Genomic DNA, 22,112 nt, shown 5'->3' on the forward strand with positions numbered 1-22,112 from the left:
AAGCACTTCATGAAATCAAAGACATCTTTTTAGATGCGTTTAGATTGCAAACACCTGATGAAGCCAAGCCTATATTAGAACAATTGTCATAAATTTTTAAGCAAGTGACAAATGAAGACCAAGAAACCAATGTAAAACTCATGGAATGGTCTAAAAAGAAATTTCAAGGAAAAGTAAATGAGAAGATATCTATTGGAATAGCACTATCGCAAGTAGAATTGGCTACAAATATTGAAAAAGTGAAGACTTGAGAATATATTCTCATTGTACACGAAGTTGTGTGACCCCACACTCTTCACAAAAGAAACGAGCCATAGGATTTTGAAGATTTCAAGTACACAATTGCCACAAAGCCTAGCTTAGGGTGAGAAGAATTTCCATATAGTGCTTCACACACAAAAGGAATTAATAGTAGAAGAGGCTAGCACAAGAGCCAAGCTAGTCCACATTCAAGCTTCCTTGACTCATCACATGGAAATACTATAGAAGGAACTAGCCTATGCAGAAGTAGTGTTAAAGAAAGACCACAATATTTCAACATTGGATGGCCTAGTTTACCTTGCAATAGAGACAACCATCCAAATCAAATCTTTAGATGTTGTAATAGACAACTAGGATGCTTCTCTTAAGATTTTAATTGAAGTTAATAAGAATTTTTTGGATAAATACATACTCAATGTATAAAGCCTTTGACATAATTGTAAAAAAGGTAGAGATAAATGTAAGGATAGAGATAAAAGCCAGGGGGAGAAAAATATGCAAGGGGGAGACATGAAAAAGGGAGATAAAGTAAATAGAAAGAAGAGCAAACAAAGGGGGAGTAAATAGCAAAGAAGCAGAAGTAGGGCATATCAAACAAAGAGTATCAACAAGAGGCAAATCTACTTAGAGAGATTTTGGATACAGAAAAGACCCTTCAACTCAGGGGGAGTTACAAAATTTTGAGGTATATGAATCTGTTAAAAAAAATTTGAAAATTTTGAAGTTTTGTATATATATCAACTGGATATATATTATACTTGAGGAAATTAGATTTGTTTCATATAGTTAAGTGTTTTGTCCACTCATTTCAAAGGGGGAGATTGTTGTAGATTCGTTTTAAAAATTTAGTGTCAACACACTTAAGGTTTATACTAAGTTTATTTCAAGCTAGTACCATATGCCGAGTATAATATGTATAGGTGTTGAGTTGCAATGAGTGCTGAGTCACTCATGTGCCAAGTCAATCAGGTGCCAAGAAAGTTCAAGTGTTGAGTGAAAAGTTGATGTCCAGCAAGTTCAAGTGCTAAGAAAGATAGAATTACAGTAAGTGTCGAGCATTAGTATTACTGGTGTCAAGTAACACTGAATGGACCTAGTTGTTTGTGATGACATAAACAACTATGTAAACTATTTTTGAGCCAACTTATGGATATATCTCAAAGCTTTGAAGATAAGAACAAATCTATTTGGATTCCCTATGTGATCAACATGCAACCAATTAGAAAAATGGAAGAAATTAGGTGGGAAAAATGAATAAATCTCAATCATAGATTCATAACTAACCCTAAGCCACCAAAGTCTTTTTAAAGGGACATGAAGTCCCATAATTCAACAAAGAGAGAGATTTTTAGAGAATGTATGCAAGGAGGTGATACTAGCAAAGATTTGAAGGAAATGAAAGGGGTGAATTGATTAGTTCCAAGGTGATCTAGAACAAGGAAAGAATTGCAAAATTAGTTTGAAGAACAAAGGATCAAGGATACAAAAATTTCATATTAGATCATAAAGGATCAAGATGGACTAATTTGAGATATGAAATCAGCAATACTAGATTGTAAGTAGTTAGATCAAACATTCTACTGTACTTTCTAACAACTATATCAGTGGGATGAAATCCTTTGAATTAAGGTTGACTTAACAATCATAGTGAAATCCTTTAACAAGGTGACATTCCAAGTGAATGTTCTAAAGTCCTTTAGCCAAGCACACTTTTAACAAGGTATTAAAATCCTTTAACAGGGTGGGATCTAAAAATCCTATGTAAGCCTTTAATAAGGCAAGCCTTTCACAAGGTAGATCATGAGAATGGTCAAACTATGTAACCTTAATAGGTGAACTTTATTGCTACAGTAGTGAAGAATTATGGGTGTCATCCCCACCCCAATTTTGCCTTCTCATTGGAGGGTTTCTAGGTAATCATATCTAGTGTCAAGTGTTTATATGAATGCATTTACTTTACATTTTATTTCAATATGTTTATGGATGCATTGTTTTAAAGTTAAAAGTTTTATTGTTTAAAACTAGTACTTTTGATTCACCCCCACCCCCCTCTCATAAGTATATATTTCCCATTTGTATTTCCAACATTGGGTACATTTTCACAAGTGCCAAAGAATGTGCTTCATGTTGAGGATATTAGAACTTATATCCACTGTAAGATTGAAAGTATATGAGATGAAGAGATTCACAAAGATTTGGGAACCATGTGTAATAGTGACCTATCCTTGAAATCTAACTATGCACACCTAAGTGAGTTGAATCTAGTAAAGTATTTTTCTATATGGAATTTGATAACCACGATTGGACTTTAATTATTCTAAGTAGGGTACACAATGATTTTTTATGGCTAGGTGATGTGAAGATAGTTATAGGCAATGACCTAATTCATAATGTCACAAGATTAAGTGATGAGGGATGTAATCTTGTCAATGAGAAGAATGTGAAAAAGATGGTTGAGAAAAACCACAATAGTAGGTTTGATGGAAGAAAAATGAAGGTAGACTATATTCAAGACAAAGAAGTGAAGCTATTAAGAATGATATTAGGGTACAAGTTTAACCATGGATCAAGGATTAACTCAATACCAATTGGATTTTTGCATACAACTTATGTAATGGAAGTTCAAGGGAGAAAAGTTAATCAATGTGAGATAATTAGACTACAATTATTGGATAACATTATGAAAGTGAGGAAATCTAAGAGCACAATTTTTAGATTTGAGTCTCTACTAACTCATTTATTTTTCTATGCTACAGGGAAGTTCCTTGGAGTAATAAATTGGGATAGCAATGAGTGCACAATAAAGATGGTGACTCAATGCTACAAATCAAAGTTGGAGAATGTCAAAGATGATGACATTGATAGAATGATGAATAGTTTCTACAAAGAGGAAACAGAGGTATAGAATACCTCCCTCAATTGTAGAATAGTACAACGATGAGATATGCTTCATGGTGGAGATAGAAAACACCTCTATGGAAGATATGGTACCAAGGATTAAGTTTATTGAACCCATAGGATATGAGATGAATGTTGACCTTGTAGAAGGGTATACACAAATCATATTCCAATCTAAAAGGGACATAGAGTGCCCTAGATGGGGAACCTATGAAAAGAAAATAAGAATAGTTCACTATGAACTACATAGCCAGAAAAATAAGAAAGTGAAAAAGGTGATAGATTCCATCCTCAAGGAATCAGACATGACCAAAGAAGAATTCAATGAAGTAAAAGGCATTACGGTGGAAATGAGAGAAAGAAAATAATCTAAAGTGTTAGCAACAACTCCTATTGTTGTTGCAAGGCCTTCAAAAGGTGTTTAAATAGAACAAACATGTGTGTAGGCCTCTATTGCACCATATGTAGTAGTTGTGCAAGTACAACTTATAAGAACAAGAAGTGATCAGCCAAGGAGGCAACAAGAGGTGAAAGCGCCTATAGTGTAGAGGAAATCAGAGAGACTAGTGAAAGTTAAGAAAGAATATACACCATCATCAAAGAAAAGGATCAACAAGACCACTAGTGGACTAGGAAAGAGAAGGAAATCAATGTAGGTTAGTGAATTTGAAAGTTTTGAGGATGAAGATAGAGATGGACCAGCAGTGCAAGATGTGTAGGAAGGAAAAACTATAGCTAGAAAGAAGACATGGGAAAAAATGGTAGAGAATCTAAAAATGCAAATAATTAATGATGATAATTTTTTATAGTTAAATAAGTATTACAATATGTATAGTAATATGGATAGAAGGTAGTTAGAAAATGCCATTGTAAGAAACATGATTTTGAGGAATAAGAAGTTTGAGAAAATTTAGAGTAAGATACTTGAAGACATATATAATAGGCTAATAAAGAGAAAGAAGAGAGTATTAGAAGAAGATCTAAATTTGAGGATCACTATGATAAATAAACTCTATGAAGTTGACTCTAAGGAGGACTCAAATAGAATTTTGAAGGGAATTGAGCCCTTGCTAAGGAACAAAAGAAGAGAAATTCTTCTAATGGGAGGCAATTATGAGGATTTCAGGAAGGAGATAGAAGAAGCAATTGTCAAATTCATGACTACAATGCCTAAGGTGAGTGCATAGTCAAAGCCTAATAGCCTAGTGTATATGGAAGAACACACACCATTGAGTGATGAGGGAGAAGTAGAAAAGAAACAACAAACACCCTCACCATCACATATTTTTATGGGTATTGAATCCATTCAATTCGATAGTACACACATAACTATAGATACAAAGGAGAATCCTTTTGTAGGATATGGAGTAAATATTGTTGAAAATATCAACAATATAATAGCATACTTTGGCTCTAATGAAGATGAAGAAGAGAAGAAGAAAGAAACAAAGAGGTTAGCAAAGGTGAAGAGGCTAGAAGAAGAGAAAAGGAAGAAATATAAAGAAGATGTTAGGAATGAAGCAAAAAGATTTGAAGAAGAGAAGGAGAAAGATGAAGAATAGAAGAAGAAGGAAGAACTAAAAATAGTTACACCTATTCCTACAACAGCTCCAATCATAGCAGTAGCAACAACAAAAATATCAATACCATCAAATAATGGTCATGATAAAAAAAAGTTTAATGAGCTCTACGAGGAAGAATTTTGAAAAGAAATAATCTATATATTATTTAGAGAATACATATACTAAAGTCTTGGATAGAATGTAGAAGAAAGTTACTAAAATTGTAGCCAATCTAGACTTGCAAGTAAAGGCCAAGGAGATTGTCAAGATCTTTGATGAAAATTTCACAACTCTAGTAGAAGTAGCTTTAGTTCAAGCACAGGTGAAGCATGATGCATCAGTTATTGATATAGTATGCAATAATGTGAGGAATGAACTAAAGGCACTTGATGGAAGCATCAATGAACTAAGAAAATACTTTGATGAAGGGAATAGATTGTATGGACAGTGTCCTCTATCGTACAAATATCTAACTAACTTTGAGAATCAAATCATGTATAAGATGAGTGAACTTGAATCACTCACTTCAAAGTTACTACTCCTAGAGACAAGCATTGAAGAATGTGGAAAAAAAGAGGAGAAGATCTAAAATGTAATTAGAGGCTTGGAATTTGATAAGGAGAAGGAAGAAAATAGATTATCGAGTCTTACAGAAATTTTGTCAACTAAGTTGAGTACTTTGTAGAGGTAGATGGAGGAATGTCTTGTAGTAAGGAATTCCTATGAAATTTTTTCATATATTGACTTGAGTGTAGTTAAAGTGGCATCATATGCACTATGTGCACTACTCAGTATTTTTGATTTAGTAAAGGAAAACTGGAAGAAGGAAGTAGAAAAGCTAAAACTTGTTTATGCAAATTGTTTTTACAAGTTAACAAGTTGATCAGCAATAGGCTACATAGTTTTGAATATAGTTTTTGACACCTTTTCCATTGATGTCAAAGGGGTAGTAATATGTTGAAGGAAAATTGTATGTACTATATATGTAAGGGGGTGTACACATATGTATTTATGTATCAGTGTAAAGGAGTGATAAGGAATGTAATGATCCATCAAAACATGAATAAAATTGTTATGTTTTGAAGGCAATTTTGTATAGTTACTTTTATTTGTTTTACTTATGTATGACATCATTTTGGGACTTAGCCAATTTTCTCAAATGTTGACATCAATGCCAAAGGGGGAGATTGCTGGAAATAAGGTCAAATAGATGTTTTGATTGTTTTCATTTATGGAAACATGTATTGAACATTTAATTTATGCATTTAGAGATAGAAAATTCTCTAAGTGATAAACACTTTGTAGTAGCACATAGAACAAATGTGATCTATAAAGATGACTCATTGAGAGATAGCTTATGTGGAGTTGAGGAAAGCTCTATAATAGTGTCATGATGATCTATACTATTATGTAGTTGTGTACTAACTATACAATGCAAGTTATGATTGAAATACCAGTACAGATATTTAATAGAGCATAACAAAGCATAACGGAGAATTAGATTGTACAACATGAGGAATAATTTTAGTAAAAAAATAATTATTAAGTGATGATGAGCTGACTATATGGATATAATTGCATAATTTATTTTATATTATGCCAAGTGTGTGAAAGCATAAAGGCTGACTAAGCAGTGAATTATGAATGTGAGAGGTATAAGTAAAGATCTTATCTAGTGGAGATAAGTGTGTGATATATGAAGAAATATGTACCATATATATGATCTATGCAAGATTTTAGATGAATGAGATGATATGTGAAGTACATATGATGTATGATTAGAGCAAGTGTGGAATACAACATATAGAAAGTATGGTATTTATATCTATTCTTCTAAAGAATTGAATTGTATAATTTCATGTTAGGGAAGTGGGATCTTCTTCCATACATTGTATTTGATTCACCAACTCCTAATTGGGTTGAGGCTTTTAATAAGGCCTAGTCCTCTAATAAGGAATCAAGACATTATATGTACTTCATAGACTCTTAACATGGCCAATATCCTTAACATGATCCTATTGTTTAGTGAAATATCTAGTGGGTATCATCCCCACCATGGTTTTCCCTTGGCCAAGGTTTTCCTAGTTTAAAAAAATTGGTGTTATGAGCTCTCTATGTCCATGGTTATTGTAGATGCTCAAAAATGGTTCACATCTATAGTTTCATTAAAATGAAGCTCCATTTGACATATAACACACCTTTTGAAAGAAATAGCCTTCACCTCATTCTAACTAGTCCTCATCTCATCTCTTTAGTCTTCTTCCATTCATATCTTCATTCACCACCATGATCATGTGTTTTGATACACCAAATCATCTTCATATTGCATTCTTACACTCCTATATCATCCCACACTATCTGTCAACCTTCTAGGGCTTTCCACCTAGTCTGACCTCAGTCTAACCTTTGTTTGATGAAGTTTGACAAAATGTGACCATTTTTGACTGATTTCACTCATGTTTTGACCTCTTTCCACCATTTTGGGCACTCACACAAATTTTCAAGCCATTTCAAGTCTAGTTGGGCTATTTTTGGCCCCTGAAGCCTTCTAGGGCACATTCTACACTTTCTGAGCACACTTGGGCTTCTCAAGTGTGTCATGGGCACACTTGGTGCTATCATGACATACTTGGGCTTACCAAGTGCACAATAGGAACACTTGGGTGAGTTTTGGGTGCACTTGGAGTAGTAGGATGCCTAGAACTACTCCCGAAGCCCCTATGCTGCACTTTGGAGGCCATAACTTTTGCGTTTCAACTCTAATTTTTAAACTGTCAATTGTGTTGGATTCATATCTTCACTATTAAAAAATTTACCTATAATTTTAATTATTTGGTCACTATCTTGAGTGGTAACCCTTGAAAATACTCTCAAGCCTCTGAATCAACATTACTTCTTCATACTAATTCATCTCGTTTCCTCATTCCACTAACTCTGATCTTTTGGGCAACCTGATTGTATCTCAATAGTGTCTATCATCATTAATATCCTCTTTCACATAAATTTCACATCATTTTGGAACCATTTCAACATCATTAGAAATCATATCAAATCATCTCATAATCATATCAAATCAACTCGCAACCATTTCAATTCAACACAAAACCATTTCATATCAATTCAAAATCACCCCAAATCAACTTGGAATCACCTAAAATCAGTCCTAATCATCACAAAACATATCAAACATCCCAAATTGATCATTATTTGTCCATTTCTAGGTATTGGTGTGGCTTTTAGTACCTTGGGAACCTACTAATCTATCAAATCTTATCAATCTAGCCTTAGTACTCTCATGGCTCTCAGTGCTAGGTTAAAATATAATTCACATCACCTTATCTTTGAAATTTTTGAGTCTCTCAATGTTGGATAATAGTATTTTCAACCATTTAGTTACATTAATAGTGTCCGTCGGTCTTACTATGATCAACCATATCAATCAATCTCAATCATGTAGCATTTACAATGTTAATTAAATGTTGCGTATCTATAATTCATGTCATGTGTCCTTGGCATGTTATCAATTTTGATCAATTAATTTGACCATGGCTTTGGTCTATCCATCATCATTCTAGTCAATTTCCATTATCATCTCATTTCATCAAAGGATACTGTTGCATTTATTAAATCAAACTGGCTTATCATTTAGTAATTTTCTCTATAGCTTTAAATAACCCATAATTTAATCCTATCATTCATACTAATTATTATTCCTAATTATTATCCTAAATTTAATTAATTAATTGATTCATCATTCATAAACCATGGAAATTCTTAATTTCCTAAGTCACATTTTCCTCCATTAATTCCATTTTTCACTAATTTCTATTTTGCAGAATAAAGAATTTTTAATTCAATTATTCCACATAATATTGACATCATCATGACACTTGGGTGTGACACCTCATGGATTCTTCATTGACACTTCACTAAGATATGTCATAGTCCAATATTATTATTCCCTTATCCATGTCCATATTTTTCTTTATTCGTCATAGATTCTTTGCTTTAAGTGGATTTGAGGTCTCATATGACGCATCATAGATTCTCTTCCACATTTAGCCATGTTTGACTTCCAAGCATCATAGAATCCTACACTTGGCATCTTGATTCATGTGTGTCATAGATTCTCAAAGGAATCTTGTGCCAAGTCACATATCTAAGGGTGAAAAATCCAATGCTCTTACCTTGTGTGTTGATTATAAAATGAGCATTCTTTCTCTCATTTCTGGTCCCTAATTCTTAAGTATTTTCAAGTCCCTAGTTTTCTCATCTGTTTTGCTCTTTCTCTCACACTAAAATCAAAACTTCAAGTATTCTCATAGAATTATCATCATCTTAGGATTTTTCTTCATAATTGTGTACACTATAGGTAATTTTGGAGCTACATCATTTGGAGAAGAAAGAAGGACATGGGAGCTACAAATGAAAGAAGGAGTTTTAATATTGCTTTGCTTCCTTTCTATTAGTTTGTCTTTCATGGTAGAATAGAGGGTGTTAGCATATAATTATTGATTTTTTAATTCACTCGTAGTATGTTAGACATTAGCCTATTTTCTAGGTACTACAATTGGTGCACCCGACGTTAACATGCTTATCTAACTTGGGTTTTCTTGTTTTGTGCTTGTAGGTGCAAGGAAGGAACTCACTTGGAAGGGTATAATGACTATCTGCACTTCCTTACCACACTTAGATTAATTGAGGGGTCTATTAAAAATGTTATATGCTTTCATTTTATGTATTTTGATAGCTTGCTGCCCTAGGGTGCACTTTTGACCTCTAGGAGCATTTTTAAGAGCCTAGGAGTCACCATGACCCCTGTTTGCTATTCCTAACTGACCAACTACACCTAAAAACTACCAATTTCACAATTTTAAGTCCCAAATACACCATGGCCATAGTCTATACTATATAGGTGCACTTGGGAGTATAGGTTTCAAAATTTGTAGTTTCTAGGTCTTATTAAGGCACCATTTCTCCACAACTTGCCTCTGACTTCCCAACTGGGCCCAAAAACTACAAAGTGTGCCCTACTAGGTCCCAACTATTTCATGGGCATAGTTTACGTTTTCTAAGCACACTTGGGGTTGTTCTAAGCCAATTTGGCCTTCCAGGGTGTAGCCTACTCTATCAGAGCACTCCTGGTTCACAAAGAGCACACATATCACTTAGAATCTACATTTAGGACATCTATTTTCTTCTAGGACATAATTTAGAGGTTTTTGTGTTACTAATGGCTTGTTTATAGCATGTGGTGATCATTGGATGAAGACTAATCATTGAAAACTACTAATGTTTGCTTGCAAGATGTTGTTGAAGACCATTGTGTATTTGTCAAAACCATGTGTGTGTGGATTTCCTAGGTTAGATAACACTTCGTTTGGTGCTTAAAATGAAAATTTTCTTTTCTTCTTGGAATTACTACAATGTTTAAAACCCTAGGGGTTACATTGGATGTATCATCTCCCCTCGCCATTCATGGATCTTGGGTGTAAGAGAAATCCATGTAACTTCTATAGGAAGCCTATGTTGGACCAAAATACTCGATATTGGGTATGCCAAGGGACAGCTTTAGAGTGGTAATGAGCCAAGACCTAGGTCAACATTCCAACCACTATATAAAACTCAATTATAGTGAAAGTTGTGTTGACGGTATTGCTGAGTGATAGCTCTCCTCCAGTACCCTTGTGGTGCATCAAACCCTAGTTCTCAAGGCTAGGAGACCTTCTGAGGAAGTTTATAATTCACTTGCTAAATGGAATGCCCTTACTAAATACCATGTTTTAGTGGCCAAAATCATTTGTATCCACTAGCTCAAGGGGTCACCCATGCCCCTTGGGAAGTAGATCTTGGTAGCCCTGAGAAGTGAGTGCACTATAAGGGGGAGCCTATGGTGCCAAAGTCCTAAGTTTTCAACTCTAGATAAGCACAAATGAACCTTAGTTCAAGTAGGAATTTAGTGGATACAATCCTAAAGCCTAGGTTGTGGTGTGACTATTCACTTTTAACAACAATTATTCTTGGATTAATGTGTCTTGTTTGAGTGTACTACATTAATCAAGATAAAAGCCAATTTACAAATTTACACCTTGGAACTTGAAAAACCTTTTCAAAACATCAAACATTGTCAAAACCTTACCAAAACTTTACAAACTTTGGTTCAACACATACAAAACTTGGGAAACATGGAACACTACATCGCTAAAAGTGCTTGGCATACCTTAGGTTGCATCCTTGCATAGAACCACTTGCACTCACCATAGTTTAGGCCTCATATTTGCATCATATAGGCTCCATCTTTCATCTTCTAGTCCTCATTGTGCATCCCTATCCTTCACATTGCATTCATTAAGGTTTAGTTTGCATCCTTCATTCTTTGCATTTCAACCCCCAAACTTACACTTTGCATCTCCCATTTTGCATCTTTTCATACCCAACCTTCATCTTGCACACTTTAACCATTATCATAGGTGTCAAAACATCATTTTCAACCTTCATTTTGGTCTTGACACTATACTCTACTACATGTCTCATTGTGACATCAATCTGGAAAACATAGCACTTAGAATTGCCTTAGTTTCAGCCCAATTTACCAACTACACTTTGATACTACCAACTGCACACAAACTGGCCCCAACTACACCATAGGTATAGTTGGTATTGTTTGAGCACACTTGGTGGTCTAAGGACCTAGGTTTGGATTCCAAATAACATTTTGTGGCTTCAATAATGTCCTTAGATACTTGGATAAGTCCCCCCATCTCAGCATGCCCTAATTTGCATTCTACATCTCCTAGTATTCATTTCCTTCACTTATGACATCATTCCTTAGTTCTTAACCCCTATTCTACACCTCCTAACCCATCATAACATCAACCCCAACATCTTAGCTTCTTGGCATAACAATTTGGCAACTACACTACCCAAAATCAGCAAACCTTTAACCCAACTTCCCAACTATGCCTAGAAACTACCAACAGTGCCTAAACTAGGCCCAAATACACCATAGCCATAGTTGTTACTATTGGAGTGCACTTGGCACTATCAGAGCAAACTTGGGCACCTGCACGACCATTTTGGGCCTCCAAACTGCATTTTGGGACCCTAAAATTGCATCTAGGAGCCTTTGTACCTTGTCATTCTGCATAACCACATCTTGCACCCAAAATCAAATTTTTCACCTTAGGACCTTTGCATAGTGCTTATCCAATCAGCATAACCACCAATTTGAGTCCCCTTAATGTCACTTTGAACCCCAAAACCTTTGAACTTAGTCAAAAATCTGAACAAAAGTATGAACCCTAGAGTATTACATTGTGTCAATGGATAATGGATCTTGACCATGGTCATTTTATCATTTTCTTTGGTCAAATGCTATCTATTTCAAGGTAGATTTGAATTTTTCATTTTGATCTTATCACTTTTTGTCTTTCTTTAGTCAAGATCCAAAGTCTATTATCATAACATTACACTCTTAGGTTAATACCTTTAAAAGATTTCACATAAGTTTAAGAAACCTTGCATATACCTTTATCATTAGCATAATCATATTCCTAGTATCCCTAAATGTCATTTTGACTTACCCTAGTGGTATATTCCATTCATCTTGCATTGTTCCAAAACCTTAGCATCATTTCCACTATCAAACCCTATCAACTTCTCTTTCAACCAAATTGTCTTCTTGATCACTTATCCTCAATTTTCATATCCCAAACATCATTATCAACCCTAGGACACCATCCCTTACATATTCCACCTTGCATACATCAACCCATAGCATCATTACCAAGTCCAAAATCCAACCCTAACCTTCATTTTTCATACTATAGGGTCATTTTCATCTCCTTTAGTCAACCTTCAAAACATCACTTTGCATTTGCATTTGCATAGCATCCCTAGGACATATTTACTTTGCATATCAAAACCCTAGTTCATTTAGCATTTCATCACACTACATAACATCCCTAAACACTTAACAATCCACAAAAAACTCATATCTTGTATACACACATCTTAATTATCAAGTTTTGACATGTTTTACCAATTGCACCCCTGTTTTACCAACTACACACTTCAAGTGCATAGTTGGTAGTTTCAGAGTGCACTTGGTCATTTTAGAGCACACTTGGTGATCAAGGACTTTGTCATAGGTTCTAGAACCCTAATTTGCACATTCGCACCTTGCATTGCATCCCAAAACCTTACAAAACACTCTAAAGCACTCAGAACACTCAAAATTTTCATTTTAGGTACCCTAGCACCTCTATTTACCCATTGCATAGCTCTTACTTACCAACTACTTACATTCAGGCCCACAAGTGCACCAAGGGTGTACTTGGTACTATCTAGGCCTAGTTGGTAGTTTTGGTGTGCACTTGGGAGGCAAAGAGTCCATTTAGGTTTTCTGCCATTGCATCTGCATCCTTAGGTATTCTACTAGCACTTACTAGGAAAAAATCAGCTCATAGACTAAAACAACTTACCAACCCTTATTTTTTGAGGCATCAACACAACCAAAACCTCATCCCAGATAGAAGAAGAGCAAGAAAACCCAACAAACCTTTGACAAAGACCAAATTGAGGCATCATAGCTGTTACTTGTAGACCCCTTAAACATGTATCCACAAGATCACCATAACCAAGAGATGATGCAACAAACCTTAAACAATGAACCTACCATGAGATTTCCTTCAACCACTTCCCCTACACATGGGATGGTTCAATGGAGTCCTAACTTTGCACCTATATTTTTGCTGATACCACCTGAAGGTGGAAGTGTACCAATTGCACCCAAGGATGAACAAACACACTCCTTTGAATTTAGAAAACCTAATGCAAGTACCTTTAGCTATAATACATCAAAAACACAACAAGTTATTGTACACCTAAGTGATGACTCTAACATTGACTATGGCATCACTGATGAAGAAATGGCTAGGGTATGTCAAGACAAAAAAATTCTGCAAGAACTTCAAACTTTTGGCAGCCCAAGAGATTCTCAAATTCAACCCAAACATGGAAGGATCTAGGTCCAAACATCAAACCAACACAACCATTGAAAAAATAGAACCCATGATCAATTTGGACTTAGATAAAGGGAAACAACCTTTGGAGTTTTCAAACACAATAATGTCACCTACAAGGTCCCATCAAGAATGAACAGTTGAAATCCTTCAAAGTACATTTGAACATATCAACATTAATCCCTTTTTTTATGAACCACAACCAATGAAGGGAAACAAGACTCTCCCTAAATATCTTAAGAGGACATTAAGACTTGATTTTAGTTACATGATGAAACAACAAGATGCACCTAAAGGGACTTGTGCTCTAGGGATGCCAAACATACCTCCTTTGGAGACAAATAAACAAAGTGCACCTTTGCTCCTAACTCTACCAAGTGTTATGACATCAAATGTTATGGAGACTCCCACGAGTACACTATGTGAAACATTTACTAAAAAAATCCCTATTGACACACAAAGGAAAAGTCTTATTTACATTACACCTATTCCCAAAAGGAATGCACCTCATTGTCAAATCAACATGATGTCCCAAGGAGAAACCTCTAACACACAAAGGTACCAAAGCAAAAATACCAACATGGTGGTCAATTTGCAAGGACTTAGTCAACTCCCACAATAACATCAACCTATAGTGGTACAAGGACTTAAAATTTCCAACCCACAACCAAGTATACATCCACTTAACACACATTCCACATATCAATAGCAACATCAACCACAACAACAACCACCTCAAGTGGTGCAAACATCCAATATCCCTAATACGTAGTCCAACATAAACCCACTTGACTTCCATGCAATGTATCAACAAAAATTCCAACAACAACAAGTCTTGTTTGCTAAACAACAAGAGTAACTCAAACAACAACTAGAATATCAAAGATGCCTTGAGCAAGAAATTGTGTACCAGCAAGATTTGTTACAACAGAAACATGTGCATGCCACAACAACCTCAACAGATACCTCCACAACAAAAATCACATACATGGTCTCACATACAACCAAGAGAGGTATCCCAACAAAAACTACAACAAGTTTCAAAACAATAACACATGGTACATCAATCACAGTCAATAGCACACCAAGTTCCACATAAAATACCACAACAAGTACCCCAACATGTGTGATAATAAGGACCCTTTTGTCTTTGAGGTACTAACATACCTCCACCACCTAGTGACACATCACTAGACTCATCAGACATAGAAATGTTAAAACCAAGTAGACATAGCTCCCACTATAGCAAATGGTCTACTCATAGGCACAAAAGACTTAAAGGGAGAGCTATTGTGCAAAACCCTAATGAAGAACTATTGCAACAATTCAGACAACTTTCCAAAAAAGTCGAGGCATTAGGAGTCCAAAAGAAATAGGATCTATATATAGAAAGGGACCTACATCCTAATCCATTTGACAAAAGTCTGTATATGCTTCCATTCCCAAAACACTTTGAGGCTTCACAGTTTAAAAAATACCAAGGAAAAGGAAATTTTGTTGATCACATTCAAGAATTTTGTACCTCTTCTACCGAACTCAGTGATGAGCCCACTTACCTAATGAGATTGTTCCCTCATTCTCTAGGTGGGCCAGTACTTGAATGGTACTCCAAACTTCCTGGTACTATCAAATCTTGGTTAGAGCTTGTAGACAATTTAATCACCCACTTTTGCTTTAAAATTACAAATGAGGTGATACTTTATGATCTATGATCAACTAAACAAAAGATAGGAGAGCCATTTATCACATTCTTGCTATGTTGGAGAAGCCTAGTCAATTAATGCTTGCTAGACATTCCTAAAGAATAACAAGTTAACTTGTGCATTGAAAAATTAGTCCCAAACCTAATGTGTGAACTCAAAATCAAGAGTCCAAGCACCATTTCTAAACTAATGAAAAAAGAGGGTAGTATTGAAGATTCTCTTATTATTAAGGGAATCCTCAAGATAAACAAGGAAAATGCAAACACTAGTTCCTCTAATGACAAGGCAATTTTTTTCTCCAAAAACAAGAATGTGACTAATGATGGCACTGTGGATGCCTACATGATTAGTACAACACAACCTCAACTGAATTTGGAAGGTAAAAACCCTACAAATTCAAAAACTCCCAATCAAAAAACATGCTAACAACAACAAAAAAAAGACTTCTATGCAGGACAAACCTTGAAGGCATCCTAGAACCAAGGATAGGAAATTCACACCATTGGGAATACCTCTTGAGACTACACTACAATAGTTACTCAATAATAACTTCCTACAGTTACCCCCGATCAAAGACAAACCATTAACTAAGGTAGATAGGTGGAATGACAAAACATTCTGTAATTACCACTGGACCAAAGGACATAAGACCTCTTCATATTTCCAACTAAAGCATGCAATACAAGACTTCATTGATGATGGTGTAATCATAGCTAATCCATCACTACTAGCATCCAACTCTGATCACACTATCTTCAAAGATCCTTTGGGTAATCATAACAAAGAGAAGCCCTCTAGTTGAAACTCAAACTCACAAGCTAATGTGAATCACACATACACTAGATATGACTACACCACCAATTGTTTCAATGAGTCTAATTCCTACATATCCACATTTAATTTAAAATCTAAAGACCCTTGTTGTTCTATCACTACATGTCATACCAAGATCACCCTACCTAGAACTCCATCTAGACGTACTACTTCTACTAGAATTGTACCCCCTAGTAGGCCTAATGCTCCTACTTCATCTGATTATAGCCTTGTTGAATAGCTCGGCAAGACCCCTGTGCAAATATCCATCTTGGACCTACTGCATGTATCTCCCCAACACCAAAAGATCTTAGAGAAATCCCTTAAAGAGTCAATAGTCCTAGATAACATGGATGTTGCCTAGTTCCAAGCCATGTTTGGGAACTTGTCCGCCACATAGCATATCACGTTTTCCCCACTGGATATTCCTAAGGACTAACCTAATCACAAAGATCCCCTTCATCTTGAAGTCTTCATCCATAATGCTAAAGTCAGATGTGCCTTAATAGATGGAGGAGCAAGGATGAACATCTGTACTCTTAAGGTTGTCAAAGGTTTGGGTCATTCTGAAGTTGATGTGGATCCCTCTCAAAGAATCACAATAAAAGCTTATGATGATGGTGAATGCTTCTCCAAGGACATCATCATATTGCCTATCAGAGTTGGTCTATCTACTAAAGAAACATTATTCCATGTCCTAGATATAGAAATCAATTATAACATGATACTAGGATGCCCTTGGCTTCATTCTATGAAAGCGGTGCCCTCTACATATCATTAATGTCTAAAGTTTTCCTATAACAATGTGGAGGTTACCATCCCTAGCAATCTAGATCCTTTCCAATTTTGTGCTAAACTAAGAGATGCTACTACATAAAAAGTATAGAAAAGAATGAAGCACAACCAATAGATTCCTTTAAGTATGTGGATGCTGATATACTCCTCAGTAAGGCTAAGGAAAAGATGAAGATTGAAGACAATGGGTGTGGAGAGTACTTTATGTCTCAAGTATCCCACATTAGGGAGTCACCAGTTTCTCCCCAATATTATGGTAAATCACAACTATTGCAAGCACAACATTCTAATATTAGTACACAAAATACCACTTCTATCAATAAGAATACATCTGTATGTATTGAGAAAGAAAAAGTTGAACAAAAACCCACTTTGGTATCTCCTAGCAAGTATGGACTTGGGCTTACTATCATGTAGAAACAAGGCTATGATGGCTACAATGGTCTTGGATGTCAAAGACAAGGAATAATTGAATCTGCCACTACAAAAGGATGACCTCCTAGTTTGGGGCTTGGATTTAAACTATTACAAATAGGTCTTCCTAGTACTACGGTACCTACATGTAAGACTATGGATGTTTTGAACAATGAAAAGGCATCTTAGGATACCCAACTTGAAACCAATAGTCCTTTAGCTCCTAAACATGACCCCAATGATACAATAGAATCTAATTCCCATATCCATACCTTCAACCAAAGCCCATTCAACATTGATGATGACATCCCCTCAAGTTATCCTAAACTATTAGATTAGGACCAACATGGACCACCAATTTTTTATCGATTTGACAATGATGATGCTCTCACAATAGACATTGAAATTTATGAAGGAATTATGATTGACAATCATAAAGAAGTAATTTCTCCTAAAGAGAACACATTGGAATATTTTGGGGAGCCAACTCCACCTTCTAGTTACAAAGATAAAAGAAAAGGAAAAAATTTCAAAAGTAGGTCTCTTAGTGAAAACCAAAAGGCACCATTAGACCATAAAAAATCAATAGCTAAGTAGCTCCCAAGGATACAAAATGAAAAAGTTGATGCCATGAATATCAATGTTCCAGTGTTCAACATGCCATAGTCTTTTGGAGCTATCTCGATCAACGTTCATGTGGAAGGTCATTGGTCTCAATCCTCCCAATCCATCCTTATATCCAACAATTCATACCCCAATCCTACTACCTAATCTATCCATCACCCAAAATCAACCTTCTACCCAAAAAACCTTTAAGCACGTCATCATTATTGATATCCCACATGACCTATCTATTGACCCACTTATCCTTAGATGCCTTGATTTGCAAGAGGCAGACACTGTCTTACACATGGTAAACATGGTATATCTCGAGGCCTTTCTAGTGGTTTGATTTTAGCTATAGACTTGGAATGAATCCTGCGTAGTTACGGTCAGTCATGCATCTAGAGATTGTCAAATAGAAGCACCAACAAAAGATTTCTTCTCAGAATTTGTTAGCAATGTTCTTGATTTTTTCTAAACGTTGTAAAAAAATAATTTTTTAAATGGCAAAAAGTCACAAAAAAATTAAAAAAAAGCAAAAAAATTCATGAAAAAATGAATGCCTTGATGAAAACCTGGCAAACAAGCATCTTAGCATGAAAATTTGAGTCAAAAGAAAAATTTTGTTTGAAAGTGAAAACCTTGCAAATAGGTGCTTTGGGAAAGTACCATGATGAAAACCTAGCAAATAGGTGCCACGTGTATTCAGTTATTGCTCCTCCATCTATCAGGATTCCATTTAGCTTTTCCCCCCTTTGTCATTCCTTGATCATATCCTTCATATTGCAAGACATCCCTGGTCCCTTATCATGTCTCATGAATTGATTTATATCCTTTGTTATCTTACATAAGCATCACTCACACTCTTTCATAGGCCTTTCTATATAGTTTGTGTCTTATCTAGGGGCATATTACCTACATGGTGCATGAGTTTGAACTTGAACTGGGGGCATATCCCTAAGAACTTTTTATCCATTGGACCTATCACATAATGTATTGGAGGTAACACTTGTATATGCTTATATGATCCTAAAAAAATCCTAAAAATTCGAATATGATCTTCAAAAAAATCATAAACGTCCTAAAATGTCTTGAAATAATCACATAAAAATCATAAAATGTCTTGAAAAAATCCCTAAACATCATAAAATGTCCTAAAATAAACCCTAAAAATTGTAAAATGTCTTGAAAAAAACCAGTCACACAAAAACATCAAATATCCTCAAAATCACAAAACCCATCAAAAATTTGTAATAAACCTTGTACATAATCACCCCTTTTGTGTGAACATTTGCACTTTTGCAGACTAAAAATCAAAGCACTACACTTCAATGACAATCACAATATCTGAACAATGTGAACCAACAATCAATCCAACATGTCACTATGAACCTATCAATTGAACCCACCATCACAAGCATCACATGATCAACCTATCAAATGCTATCTAATGACCTAAAACACTAAAAAGAAAGTAATAATGGACAAGAATAGTTGTTGGCTCATGTTGTTTAGTGAGTAATTTATTTTTTGCTTTATTTTTCTTTGATTATGTTCCTATTGCACTCGATGATATAAATGGATCTATGAGAGTGGTTAGGATGATCCATGGTCATCTTTTATTTTCTATTTGTTATAATGTACCTTTGAGAGTCAGGGGCATGTATATATGCCTTAGGCAGGACAAGGACATTTTTTGTCTGCATCATGCTTGTTTAATGAAAAGGTTTGCATTTGGTGTTTTGGCCCTTTATGCCATGATGCATCACATTCCATTTTCCATAACAAAATAAAGCTCTATTTGACATATAGTGCACTTTAAAAAAGAAAAAGTATTCCCATCATACTAACTATTCCTCATCTCATCTCCTCCATCTTCTATGTCTTCTTCATCTACTACCTCGCATCTCATTATCAACAAATTGACCTATCATAAGCATATATCAGTCAATTTCTCGAGGGGGCACCCATATATATCATTCCTACTAGGGCATGTTGTTATGGCCTTCTCATCAGTATTCTTTGACACAACACTCTAAATCACATTGTATCAAAGAGGGGCAAAATGTAGATGCTCAAAACTGGTTCACATCTACGATTTCATTAAAATGAAGCTCCATTTGACATATAATGCACTTTTTGAAAGAAAAAGTCTTCACCTCATTCTAACTAGTCCTCATCTCATCTCTTTAGTCTTATGTCATTCATATCTTAATTCACCACCATGGTCATATGTTCTGATACACTAAATCATCTTCATCTTGCATTCTTACATTCCTGCATCATCCTACACTGTCTATCAACTTTCTAGGGCTTTCCACCTAGTTTGGCCTCATTCTAACCTTTTTTTGACAAAGTTTGACAAAATGTGACCATGTTTGATTGATCTAATTCATGTTCTAATCTCTTTCCACCATTTTGGGCACTCACACAAAGTTTCAGGTCATCCCAAGTCCAGTCGGGTTTTTTTTGGCCCCCGAAGCCTTCTAGGGCACATTTTGTACTTTTTGAGCACACTTGGGCTTCCCAAGTGCACCATGGGTGCACTTGGTACTATCATGGTTCACTTGGGCTTACCAAGTGAACACTGGCCACACTTGGGTGAGTTTTGGGTGCACTTGGGGTAGTAGGATGCCCAAAACTGCTCTGAGAGCCCCTATGTTGCACTCCGGAGGCCATAAATTTTGCATTTCAACTCCAATTTTTCAACCATCAGTTATGTTGGATTCATGATGAACAAATTAAGCTATAATTCTTGAGTGGTAAACCTTGAAAATACTCTCGGGCCCCTGAATCAACATCACTTTTTCATACTAATTCATCTTGTTTCCTCATTCCACTAACTCTGATCTTTTGGCCAACCTAATTGTATCTCAACAATGTCTATCATCATTAATATCCTCTTTCACATCAATTTCACATCATTTTGGAACCATTTCAACATTGTTAGAAATCATATCAAATCATCTCGCAATCATATCAAATCAACTCGCAACCATTTCAATTCAACTCAAAATCACCCCAAATCAACTTGGAATCACCCGATATCAGTCCTAATCATCCCAAAACATATCAAACATCCCAAATCTATCATCATTTGTCCATTGCTAGGTATTTTTGTGGCTTTCAGTGCCTTGGGAACCTATCAATCTATCAAATCTTATCAATCTGGCCTTAGTATTGTAATGGCTCTCAGTGCTAGGTAAAACTATCATTCACATCACCTAATCTTTGACATTGTTGAGTCTCTCAATGTCATATTATAGTGTTTTCAACCATTTAGTAACATTGATAGTCTCTGTTGGTGTTATTATGATCAACCATATCAATCAATCTCGATCTTGTAGCATTTACAATGTTAGTTAAATGTTATGTATCTTTAATTCATGTCATGTGTCTTTAGCATGTTATCAATTTTGATCAATCAATTTGACCATGGCTTTGGTCTATCCATCATCATCCTAGTCAATTTCCATTATCATCTCATTTCATCAAAGGATACTATTGCATTTATTAAATCAAACTGGCCAATCATTTACTAATTTTCTCTATAGGATTAAAGAACCCATAATGTAATCCTATCATTCTTGCTAATTATTCTTCCTATTTGTCATCTTCAATTAATTAATTTTATTAATTAATTGATTCATCATTCACAAGCCATGGAAATTCTCAATTTCCTAAGTCACATTTTCCTCCATTAATTCAAATTTTCACTAATTTCTATTTTGTGGAATAAAGGATTTTTAATTCGATTATTCCACATAATATTGACATCATAGTGACACTTGGGTTTGACACCTTATGGTTTCTCCATTGACACTTCGCTGAGATATGTTATAAGCCAATATTCTTATTCCCTTACAAATGTCCATATTTGGCTTCATTCGTCATAGATTCTTGCCTTGAAGTGGGTTTGAGGTGTCATATGATGCATCATAGCAAGGTATTTTTTACTGGCTAATATTCATAAATTGGCTAATTTCAAAAATTTTGGGCTAGTAATTTGTCTAATAATTTAAGATTTGATACAATCTAAA

This window comes from Cupressus sempervirens, chromosome 3, assembly GCF_028749045.1.
Source record: "Cupressus sempervirens isolate cs-2001-9-10 chromosome 3, ASM2874904v1, whole genome shotgun sequence".
NCBI lineage: Eukaryota > Viridiplantae > Streptophyta > Pinopsida > Cupressales > Cupressaceae > Cupressus > Cupressus sempervirens.